Source organism: Lagenorhynchus albirostris, chromosome 8 (assembly GCF_949774975.1).
Source record: "Lagenorhynchus albirostris chromosome 8, mLagAlb1.1, whole genome shotgun sequence".
NCBI classification, from domain to species: domain Eukaryota; kingdom Metazoa; phylum Chordata; class Mammalia; order Artiodactyla; family Delphinidae; genus Lagenorhynchus; species Lagenorhynchus albirostris.
The window spans coordinates 96,856,726-96,868,168 of record NC_083102.1 but is presented as its reverse complement, the minus strand read 5'-3'; the positions used below and the strand labels follow the sequence as shown (position 1 = coordinate 96,868,168).

General features: G+C 51.5%; 1 long non-coding RNA gene and 1 other non-coding gene across 2 annotated transcripts; both read left to right on the top strand.

Moving 5' to 3' along the window:
• Nucleotides 1-6,423: 6,423 nt before the first annotated feature.
• LOC132524882 (uncharacterized) lies at nt 6,424-9,925 on the top strand. Its single transcript, XR_009542074.1, has 5 exons — nt 6,424-6,585; nt 6,920-6,968; nt 8,213-8,306; nt 8,633-8,852; nt 9,805-9,925. It is a non-coding gene; the product is annotated as an uncharacterized LOC132524882 (long non-coding RNA).
• Nucleotides 7,428-7,560, top strand: LOC132525036 (small nucleolar RNA SNORA9). The gene has a single exon (XR_009542165.1). It is a non-coding gene; the product is annotated as a small nucleolar RNA SNORA9 (small nucleolar RNA).
• Nucleotides 9,926-11,443: the final 1,518 nt, after the last annotated feature.

Here is an 11,443-nt window from a genome sequence, read left to right as displayed (position 1 = left end):
CAGTCTCCGCCCGCGGCCACCAGGGGCCGTCCGCGCCCTGCACCCCGCACCCCGCACCCCGCACCCCGCACTTCCGGGCCGAGGGCGCGGCCCCGCCCCCGCGAGCACGCCCCTCCCCGCGTGCGCACGCCCCTTCGGCCCACACGCCCCGCCCCCAACCCTTGCGAGCGGCCGAGAACGCGCCTGCCCTCCCCACCCCTTCAGGGCCGCGGGAGCGCGCCTATCGCGCCCCTATCCCGCCGCACTTCCTTCAGGGAGGTCCCGAGCGCGCCTGCCCCGCCTTCAGCCCACCCTCTCGGCCCCTCAGGGCCAAGGGAGCTGCTCCAGCTTTTCAATTCTGCCGCCATCTTTACGGCAGCCAACTTCCCAGCCTGCCTGGCGCTCAGGGAGAGGGAGCTCAGGCCAACAGGAAGCAGAGGACGGGGCCGGTGGGAGGGGTGGAACCTGTGGGGAAGGGAAGGACGGGAAGAGGGTGGGGTGTGGGGCTATAGGAGGGGGCCTGTGGAAGGGGAAGGCGGGGCTGAAAAGGGGCGGGGCCGCGGGTGGGCGTGGCCGGCGAGAATAGAAGGGCGTGGCCTGCGGGAAACCGAAGGCGGGGCCTCCTGGAGGAGCCGGGCCTTGGGGAAGGGGCGTAAGACCCACTCCCTTTTCTTTTCTCGTTTTGCCTTCCATTCCTGCGGCCACAGTGAAGCTTTTTTTCTAAGTCTTCGTCTGTTCCAATGTCAGACTTCCTTAGGCAAACCCGTCAGGAAAGTTTAAATACAACAGCGAGCCCGTCCGGACCCTATCAGAATAAAAAGTGGAACCTTAACAGTCACTTAGAAATAACTGCCACCTTTTACGGATGAGGTCCCAATGGGTTGGTTTGCCCAAAAGCACACTGCAAACTGGAGTCTGCAGCAGCAGTCCCACTATTTTGCCACTAGACTAAGCTGGCAGTAAGAACCTCGCAGCACAGCTAGAATGTAAACTGACACCAAACCAGTATTTGTCTCAATTGATTTTTTTTTTTTGAGTACTGTCTCCTGTGCCAGTGGTCAATATATTGTCTCTCAGCTCCACATTCACTCTCATTTCTCTTCGCGGCATGGAGCTGGGCCTTTTGAGCATTCCTGCTTTGCCAGGTGGCCCAGTGTGAAGCTTTGCCAGGAGAAACTGCTGGGAGGCAGTGCAGGAGGAAGGGGCTTTGCCACCTGGTTCCGGTGAGCTTTCTTGGCAGGCACCTGCAGAAAGAGGCCTCTGAAGCGCCTACCTCCCTGCATCAAGGGTAGCTTCTCCAGCTCTGGGTTCTGCGAAGCACCTGGCTCTGCAGTGCGGGGCTGCCAGCAGTACCCAGTACCCAGCAGCTGGCAGATTCCTCCAGCACCCACGCTGGGAAGTTTTATATCCGAGTGGTCATCAAGACACCTCCATCAACAGTTTTCCAGAGGGTGGACTTCAGCCAGTTCTGCCAGCACTTCTCTGCCATTCGGTGAGCTGAAGCTATTCTCTCTCCAACAAAGTCTGGCCCTCAGGCCTGGGAGGAGGGGGAGGGGGTCTTCCCTAGACAGCCCTCAGAACAGTAGCTGCTCCTTATACCTACTGTTTGTTTTTATTTTATTTATTTATTTAGGCTACATCGGGCCTTCATTGCTGCACGTGGGCTTTCCCTAGTTGCGGTGCTTGGGCTTCTCATTGTGGTGGCTTCTCTTATTGCGGAGCATGGGCTCTAGGCACACGGGCTTCAGTAGTTGTGGTGTGCGGGCTTAGTTGCTCCACGGCATGTGGGACCTCCCCGGACCAGGGATCGAACCCGTGTCCCCTGAATTGGTAGGCGGATTCTTAACCACTGCACCACCAGGGAAGTCCCGTCCTACATTTTAAATCAATTCTGACAATATCTACCTGGAGAGAGCAAAACATCTCAGGGCTCAGTCCCATAAGACTGCCCTGCCCCCCACTTCAGATGACAATTGAAAGTCCAGGTTGTTACCTGTGCTTCTGACCAGCTATAAATTGGAGGTTCCCAGGACCCCCTCCTTGGGTGCAATTAATATGCTAGAATGAATCACAGAACTCAGGAAAACACTTTACTGTTTACTAGTTTATTATAAAAGGATATGATAAAGATACAGATAAACATACAAATAAAAGAGATGCTTAAGGGTTTCCCTCGTGGCGCAGTGGTTGAGAGTCCGCCTGCCGATGCAGGGGACGCGGGTTCGTGCCCCGGTCCGGGAAGATCCCACATGCCGCGGAGCGGCTGGGCCCGTGAGCCATGGCCGCTGGGCCTGCGCGTCCGGAGCCTGTGCTCCGCAAAGGGAGAGGCCACAACAGTGAGAGGCCCGCGTACCGCAAAAAAAAAAAAAAAAAAAAAAAAGATGCTTAGGGTAAGGTATGTGGGAAGGGGTATAGCTGTCTTCTGAACACACCATTCTCCCAGCCACCCCCCACGTGATCGGCAACCTAGAAGATCTCCGAAACCCATACTACTGGAATTTTATGGAGACTTCATCATATAGGCATGATCAATTATTAACTCTATTTTGTCTCTGGAGGATGGGGAGGTGGGGCTGAAAATTTCAAGCTCCTAATCATGGTCTTTCTGGTGACCAGCTCCCATCCAGTAACCATCCAGGAGCCCACCCAGAGTTGCCTCATTAGAACAAAGACATTCCTATCACCCAGGAAATTTCAAGCGATGTGGGAGCTCTGTGCTAGGAACCGGGGGTAGAGACTAATATATGTATTCCCTATTTTTTCACAACCTGATCCCAGGCTGACCCTCCTCAGGCTGCTCCTACCCATTAGAACGCCTTTGCCTCATTTCCACACACACAAGTCCAGGCTTCAAGTAAAATTTTGCCTACTAATAATCAGATGGTGATAATTTTGGAAATGAAGGAGGACCAACTAAATGAGAACAGGCAAAGGCTATTTGTTCAGAGCTGGCTATAGTGAAGGAGTCAGCCACCATCACGTGCATCTGGCAGAGACCCAAAGGCAGGCAGAGGAGTGGCAGAGCTTCCTAGTGAAAAAGTCGGGGGTGTGGCCTGGGGAGGCTGGAGGTGGGCTACCTAGAAGTGGGGTATCCATGCGATTGATTGGAGGACTGTGTAGGGCTTTCTCTGGTTGGTCCTAATTTAGAAGTGGGAACAAAAATTAGGGATGCTGTAAATTATTGACCAAGTTCTGGCCATTTGGCTTGCTTGGAGGTTATCATTTGCTTTCCTGGATTACTAGAGATAGCAGTCTGACTCCCTCCAGGTCTGATTTAACAACAGCCAGCTTCCTGGGCTGGCTACTGTAGAGAAGGGGTGGGTTCCCTGGGCTGGTTGCTACGGTTTGTGGGTCAGAATGCTATTTTTATAAATGGTCAGACCATTGTCTGTGTAGTCAGTCTCTCGTAACAGACATAAGGCTAGCTGCAGTGGTAATTGAGAACAACATTTCTGCCAAGGTCACACCTCGACTGTAAAGTGTCCCAACAACCTCCTTCTTTTTCGTGATTACTGCTTTCTTACCACTTACTTCCCTAGCCTGCTCTGTGGCCCCATCCCATGAACAAAAATGACTGGGACCCAGTTATTCAACTGCCTGCACTTCATGAAAGCCGCAATCTAGAGCTGATCCTCACTTCCCCTCTCCTCTCCTCAGAATTATTCAGGGCAATCCCAAACCTTACAAAACCCCTTTTCTACTCTTGTAACGAGAGGCAGCCCAGAATTCCCTGGGATTCTCCCTTGTTGCAGGAGATTAATAAAACAAACTTCGTTGGACACCTGGTTTGTCCCTGGTGGACTTACCTGTTAGATTTTATCACCCAGCTCAAGTATCACCTCTTCCACTAAATCTTTGGATGAAATTTTTTCCTCCCCCGCTCCCAAAGCACTTTATTCATATGTCTCTGATGTTAACCATGTTAGGACATTCCTGTACTAGATCGTTAAGTTCCTGTAAAGATAGGGACTGTGCGGGATTCCTCGTTGTATCTGAGAGTTCTAATGAAAGGAATGATGTGCACCAGGCCAGACTAAGATGGAAAGGCACTGACATCACCTGGAGACACCTTTGTACAGATGCTTCCTAGCTAGAGTTTTCGAAAAATCCCTGAACAACTGAAAATTTACCCTCAGTTGACCTGTTCAAAGACAGTTTCCTGGACTCCCATCTTTTCAAGATTCCAGCTCTTTATTTTTTTTAAGTGAATCTTTTCACTGTTTCCAAGGCTGACTGCAGCTTTTTCCTTTTTGTCCCTCTCACTTGTCGAGAACTAAATAGCTAGCAAATAACTACCTAGATGTCTCTGAGTTGTTCTTCGACATATGCCATGCAATACTTCATACCATGCTGTGCATGTGACAAATCCAGTATTGACTTAATTAGTGAAGAAAAGAATTTCTTTAGAGTTGATTCAAGTGAATTCTCAATGCATTTATAATATCCAGTTTCCAGGCCTGTAAATGATAAAGGACCAAACCAACGCTAAATCATAATGACCCCTTGGAAATAGAGCCACCCTGTGTGCCTCCGGTGAAAGAAACCTTGTAAGCCCTACTTTGATACCTCCTTGCTTATTACCTTCTGCTTTTTTAAAATTTATTTATGGCTGCATTGGGTCTTTGTTGCTGCGCGCAGGCTTTCTCTAGTTGCAGCGATCAGGGGCTCCTCTTCATTGTGGTGCATGGGCTTCTCATTGCGGTGGCTTCTCTTGTTGCGGAGCTGTAGCTGCACGGGCTTCAGTAGTTGTGGCACGTGGGCTCAGTAGTTGTGGCTTGCAGGCTCTAGAGCGCAGGCTCAGTAGTTGCGGTGCACAGGCTTAGTTGCTCCGTAGCATGTGGGATCTTCCTGGACCAGGGATCGAACTCGTGTCCCCTCTATTGGCAGGCGGATTCTCAACCGCTGAGCCACTGGGGAAGCTCCTATTGCTTTCTGTGTATTCTTTCAGAGCCAAATCTCTGATTTTCTTTCCAGGCATACATCCCACTTGGCTTAGAAGAATAATGGAGTTACTCTTTGGAGATGTGGTTTTAGAAAAAGTTCTTTTCAATATTCTGGTAAGTACTTAAGAAATTGCTGACAGGTCTGTCTCTCTTTGTGCCAGTCTCATGCAGCCTCCTAGTATAAGGCAATTGAGCTTTGATTATGTGGTTTTTAATGTTTTAGCATCCTTTTTTATTACTTGGATAAAAGTTTCCATGGAACATCTTCCCCTTTCTAGTGAATTTTGTTGGTTATCATCTCAGAAAAAAAGCTGTCCTCTTTTAGTCCTTGGCAAGCCCACCTTTTTTGGTCACACATAGACACCCACACTGTCACCCATGTTCTGACCCTCCATAACCAGTTACCTTCCTGGTTCTCTCGATTACATCATGGCAGAGTGACAGAATGGACAGAGCAGTGATCTGAGATAAAACAAGCCCTAGCCGTCTATGAGACCTTGAGCAAGCCACTTAACCCCTTTGGGTGAATGTTAGTCTCCATGTGAGCAATCTGTTCCCACCCTATCTGTCTCATGACATTTAACAAAATAATGGGATTTGTATACTATAAACTGCTTGAATGTATTTACTAGGTGCTATACATAAAGTATGAGTTTCAAGTATTACTCAGCTTTTCTTTACAGAACCAAGTTCTTGCTTTCGTAGCCTTATATTCAAGACCTTTGAATATGTAGTTCTTATCCATTGCTCGTCATGGAGAAGACTCTACAATCCTGTTAATGCTTAGTTGTATTTCCAACAAGCCACGCCCTTTCCAGTCTAAGTACCTTCCAATGCGCTTTCCTCTGCCTGCGTGGAAAAAATATATTTAAACCCCAAATTTCCTCGCAACGCAGAGAACCTCTCCACAAAGACAGAATGTGATGCACATCACAGTTAAAAGGGACGCAAAAACAGAAAGAAACCCCACTCTTCCGTATAGTTAAGGGCAATTTGGAGTCAGGTGACAAGTGGGCCCTTAGCCTCCCAGGACACTGGGAGATCAGAGTTTCTCCCCCTTGACAATAACATTTCAGAAAGAGTGTTCCCAGGCCCTTGGGAAACAATCCTGAGTCGTGAGACTAGCCGTGGGCATATTTAGCCATTAGGGATTGACATTCCTTTGAAAAGGGCAGAGAATTCAATTCTAAAAGCAAAGGGGGTGTCTTCCCCTATTCTGAACAGGGACCAAGCGTCCAGCTTCTCACTTGTGCGACCTTCCGCCTGCACCAGCCTGCCGCGCCCAGCTCCCCGCTGGCTGCCGTCCTCCTGTTCCTTTACGAGGCCCGCTTCCCCGCCTTCCTGGGTCCCCCAGTTCCTCCCGGGGGTAACAGGAACGCGGCGCGCCCCGTCTCCACCGGTTTACTAGACTTCCGCTCTCGGCCTCACAAGGGACTACCGAGGGGCGCAGCTAACGCGCACCCAGCCTCGCCCTGGCGCCCCTCGTGACGTCATCTCCTAGGGCCGCGCGGGTCACGTGACGCCACGTGCGTCTGCCAGCGGGCGGCGGGAGCGTGCGCGGCTGCACCCATGGGTGGCAGTTGGGGTGAGGCTGCTCCTTGGGGTCGTGGCCATCCAGTGCCATCAAGGGTCCCAGGCGGTGTCTGCCATCTACTGAGGCCAGGTGAGGGTCGTAGGGCGTGCGGGCCTTGCTGGGATGCGAGGTGCGGGGCGCCGGGCCCAGTTGGAGCGGGCGCGCCGTCTCCAAGTTATTCCGCGCTTGGCTCCGTCGGTCCGGTGATCGTTGCGGGTGCTTGGCCTGGGCCATTCCGCCCTGCGGTTGGAGGGGAAACGCGAGGGTGGTTCTAACCGAGCTTCTGAGGGTCCCGTTCGGAGTACACATGTGGCCTTGGCAGGCAGCGCCGGGAGGAATGGGCTCGTGGGTATAGCCTCCCAAGGGGCGAGAACTAGGAAGGCGACACGAGACCTTGCTTGAGCTGACCCCGTGCCCCCTCCAGGTGGACGGCCCACGACTGCTCCGCAGCAGATGATCTGTAAGATGGCCTGGTAAGTGCGATTGCTCCAGCCCCAGCTCCCCATTCCCGGAACTGGGCCCGCAGTTCTTCTCCACCATTATTTCATGGGTAAAATGAGGATAGAGTCAACTTTTGTGTCATGGTCTACAGTTCTGCGAAGACTGTGGAAGAAAACTCGATTTTGTGTAATGAGGTGGTGATAAGGATATTTACAGGGTCGTAAGGAATGAAGTTAAAGTTAACTCCTGTCCTTTCAACTGCTTGACAAAGCTGCCTCTCCCAAGGCTCCTTCCCTTACTCCCTGAGCCAGAAGGGATTGCTGTCCGGAGTCCTTCCCTTCCTACTATTGGTCAGTTATCTGTGTCCAGTGGGTAAACCCAAGTAGGCCTAATTCAACCCGTGGTCTCTTGTCCCAGTTTCTGGTCCCGGCTGGTGCTCAGTAGGAGTGCGGCTGTCTGTCCAGAGCTTTAGGGGCTGGAAGGAATGTGGGCTGCAAGCCTCCAGCGTGCTTGGGTCTGCAGTGGCCCTGTGCATTCCTACAGTGCTTGCAAGAAAAATTTTGAAATGGTTTGAGGCCTTGCCCTGCTCCATCCAGAGCAAGGTTATAGAAATTTCAGACACTTCCCTGCTGCCTTCCCTATCTGGTGTGCTGGGCAGCATACAGACCTGTACTGTCTGATGTGGTGACCACTTGACACATATGGTTAAATTTAAAACTCAGTTTTTCATTCCCCCTACCTACATTTTTAGATGCTCAGTAGCCACATTTGGCAAGTGGCTACTATATTGCACCGGGCAGATTAGAGAACGTTGATGTCTTTGCCAAAGTCGTTTTGGATTTTAGGTGTTTGCTCTGTTCCGGGCTTGTGGTCAATTTTATTGTATTATTTTATTATATCCTTCAAACAGAAGGCTTACAGAAGTTGTAAGTGAAGCTCAGAGAGAGTGGTAAAGGTGAAGTTAGACCCGCAGCAAGGAATAAAGAGTAGAAAGGAATGATAGGGATGGGCCCTGCCCTTTGGGACATTACCATTTGCGGGTAAACCAAAGAGAAGCAAAGGCTAAATTCTGCAGTGGTGGAATGGAGGGAGGGAGGGAGGAATGGAATCCAGAAGCGGGTAGGAAGTTTTGGTTCTAGGGAAATGCCACTGGGCCTTGCCTTGGGGCGAGGGCTGTTGGGTACAGGCAGGGATATGGCCAGCATGGTCATAGCAGGGCAGCACAGCTCCTATGCTCCTGCACGGCGGGGGTCACACCACACCTTCTCCCTTGAAGGTCAAGGCTTCTAGCAGACTCGGATCTCTCTCTTCAGTCCAAGTGCAAATGCTGAACACACCAGTCTCCTGGGGCTGCCGTCGGGACACTGTCGGTGAGCCTCATGGTTTTGCAGTCCTGGGAGCGAGGCACTGGCTGCCCTTTGACTTTCTTTTCAAAGATGTTCAAATAGACAGCCTGGGTATGTACGAGCTAGTACTTCCAGAGCAGAGAGCAGGCCTGCCCACTGTCGACTGTAAAAGATTTGGCTTTCCTGTGCTCAGGGTGCCTTTTCTGTGGTGCAGCGCACTGCATTGCGAGTGCCTTCTGGCTCCCCTTGTGTCACCCGAAGGGAAATGGGGCTGGTGGAGAACGCTGGTGCTCTGTCTACCTACTGCTGTGGTGAATAATCAGCTGTCTTTGCTTTGTGTCTCCTACCAGCTTCCATGTAACTGATGGGCTACCTTGTCACGTGCCATTGCTGGGGGTTATGTCAGACCCTTCACAGTTCCTGAAAGCACAGCCTCCCAACCCCCAACAGACTCTGCCCTGTGTTCCTGCTCCAGCTTCAGCAGCAGAAATCCCAGGATGTGAGAGCTAGAAGACACCTGAGAGATGATCCCTTCCAAGGACGACAGGTTCTTCTGGGGACTCTGCAGTGGTAAGTGTGCAGGGTCTGGCCTAGCAAATCACTTCACTTCCATTTTATATGTTAATTTTCCATAAGTCCCCTTGTCAAGAGGTTCAAAACCATACATTTATCCTTACCTTCCCGTATTGTAAGTCGGGTGATTGAGTGTCAGATGAATTGTCTTTAAGCTCCCGAGACTGTTTTGTGGACAGATAGTTGTCTACTATCTAGACTCGTGGAGGTCTGATTCTTTGGCATGGCATTTTGATTGCCTTTGTGGTTTTGGATTCAACCTGCATCCTTTTCCCCAAGAATCTCCTAGGTCAGTGGTGTGTCAGCCTGGAAAGGGTGGGCTGCTACTAAGTCTCTGTCACAGAGGCCTCTTGGCACATGGTGGAGTCAGGAGTGGGAACTCAGGTTCATTTCTGTTTATTGCCACTCAGTAGCAGTGGGCAATTACAACAGTCCCTGGCTATATCCTCACGTCACTTTATTTTAACAGCAGGCCTCCAAGTTGTTTCCTTGTTTTGTTTTTTTTTGTTTTTTTGCGGTACGCGGGCCTCTCACTGCTGTGGTCTCTTCCGTTGCGGAGCACAGGCTCTGGACGCGCAGGCTCAGCGGCCATGGCTCACGGGCCCAGCCGCTCCGCGGTACGTGGGATCCTCCCAAACCGGGGCACGAACCTGTGTCCCCTGCATCGGCAGGCGGACTCTCAACCACTGCGCCATCAGGGTAACCCCTGTTTCCTTGTTTTTTATAGAAGAGGAAGTGGGAACTGAGGTGGTGGCCTGCCCACACTGACATACCTGGTGAAGGTGCAGCAGAATTTGAACCCAGGCCTTTGCACCACAGTTCTCTGAGCAGGTTCAAATCCTCACTTGCTCCCCTTCCAGGAGTCAGGAGTTTCTGGTTCTTGGCCCAGCTGAGGTGTGGGTGGCTCAGGGCCAGGTGTGCATGTCTGACTGACCTTCTCTGACCCCAGGTTTCGGTGCCGTGTTGTCTGCTTCCAGAACAAGGATCTTCACTGTACATCAGGACCCAGGCCCCTCTGACATCTCCTGAATGAGAAACAAGGGATTTAATAAAACGGTGTAAAATTTGTAGTTCAGTCCAGCCTCTGTTTCTGTTAGGTACAAAGAGGAGGAGGGCCCTCCCCTCCTTGAAGGAGTTTCAGCCAAGTTTGAGGGGGCCCCTGGGGTGTCTCCCACTCTCATTGCTTTTGAGACTGCAGAGTGGGTGGTAGGGCACCACTCCTGGAGTAGCTTCCACTGGCTTGATGGCGTTCTCTGTCTTTTGTCCTCTTCACCAGCGTGGGTCAGACTCGGTTACACACCAAAGTGTTGAGTCCACGGTGTGTGGATTGATACTTTTAGGATGAGTGATGCACCCTCACGATCTATTTCATTTGATAAATAACTTCACAGTGGAAGCCCATTTAGCTCAACGTTGTGACCTTTTCAAGGAATGTCCGTAGGTTAGGCCAAGGCCGACTGAGCTAGAAAAGATTCAGTGAGCCGCGTTTACATTCAGTTTGTTAGTGATGTTGTGAATGGAAAAGTAACCAAAGGTCCCTCCACCGCAAGTCACTGCAGCTACACCCTGAGGGGGCGGGGGCATAAAGCCTCACAGCTCCGAGCCGGTACCAGGGGAACCGCTTCTGACAGCCTCCCGAGCAGACGAGGAAGAGTGAGAGGTGGCGGCTCCTCCCGAGCGCCGTCAGAGGGTGAGCTGTGTGGCCTCTGTGGGTACATGCCGCTCCAGGGCACCTTGGCAGGGCCCTTCCCTGCAACTACCCAACAGTGTGTGTGCTCTGAGATGAGGTGGAAGTAAACGCAAATCCTAAAGTGGATACAGTGTGTAGGGGAACTGAGAAACAAAGGGACTGGGGACCTGCTACAGAGGGCAGTGGCACCAGCAAGGGGAGCCAGAGTGAGGGGCCATCGAAGGGACTGGACAGAGGGCGGCATCTTGAAATCGACCTAGGTTGGAAAATGAGAGTGAAACTGCCGCCCTCAGCCCCCAGGGCCACCTCCCTGCCGTCCTTCCATCCTCACTTGACCACCTGTTTGTTCTACCTGTCACTGTGCCCCAACTTGTCAGACCCTACCCCGGGGAAGCTGCATAGAGGGCCACCCTTTGTCCTGCCTGAGACCAGCGGACCCAGAGGTCCAGCCAGACCCAGGACGGGGAAGGATTTCTGGTGAGCTGTCATTGGCCTCAGATAAATAAGGCACTGAGTGGCAAATCTTTTGTGCAAGCTGTCAGTGGAGAGCACAGTCCTGATCGCAGTTAAGTGCAGGGCCACAGCAGCAGGGTCTAAAGCTGGGGCTGGTTAACCCACGGGCCAACCCCCAACCTAAGAATAGTCTTGACTAGTCTTGACATCTTTACATGGAAAAAAAAAAACCTAAAGAAAACTATTTCGTGACATGAACATTTTTTTTAAGCTTTTTTTTTTTTTTTTGGCTTTGGCTGTGTTGGGTTTTTGCATTGCTGCATGCAGGCTTTCTCTCTAGTTGTGGCGAGTGGGGACTTCTCTTCGTTGTGGTGCGCGGGCTTCTCACTGCGGTGGTTTCTCGTTGCGGAGCACGGTTTCTAGGCTTGTGAGCTTCAGTAGTTGT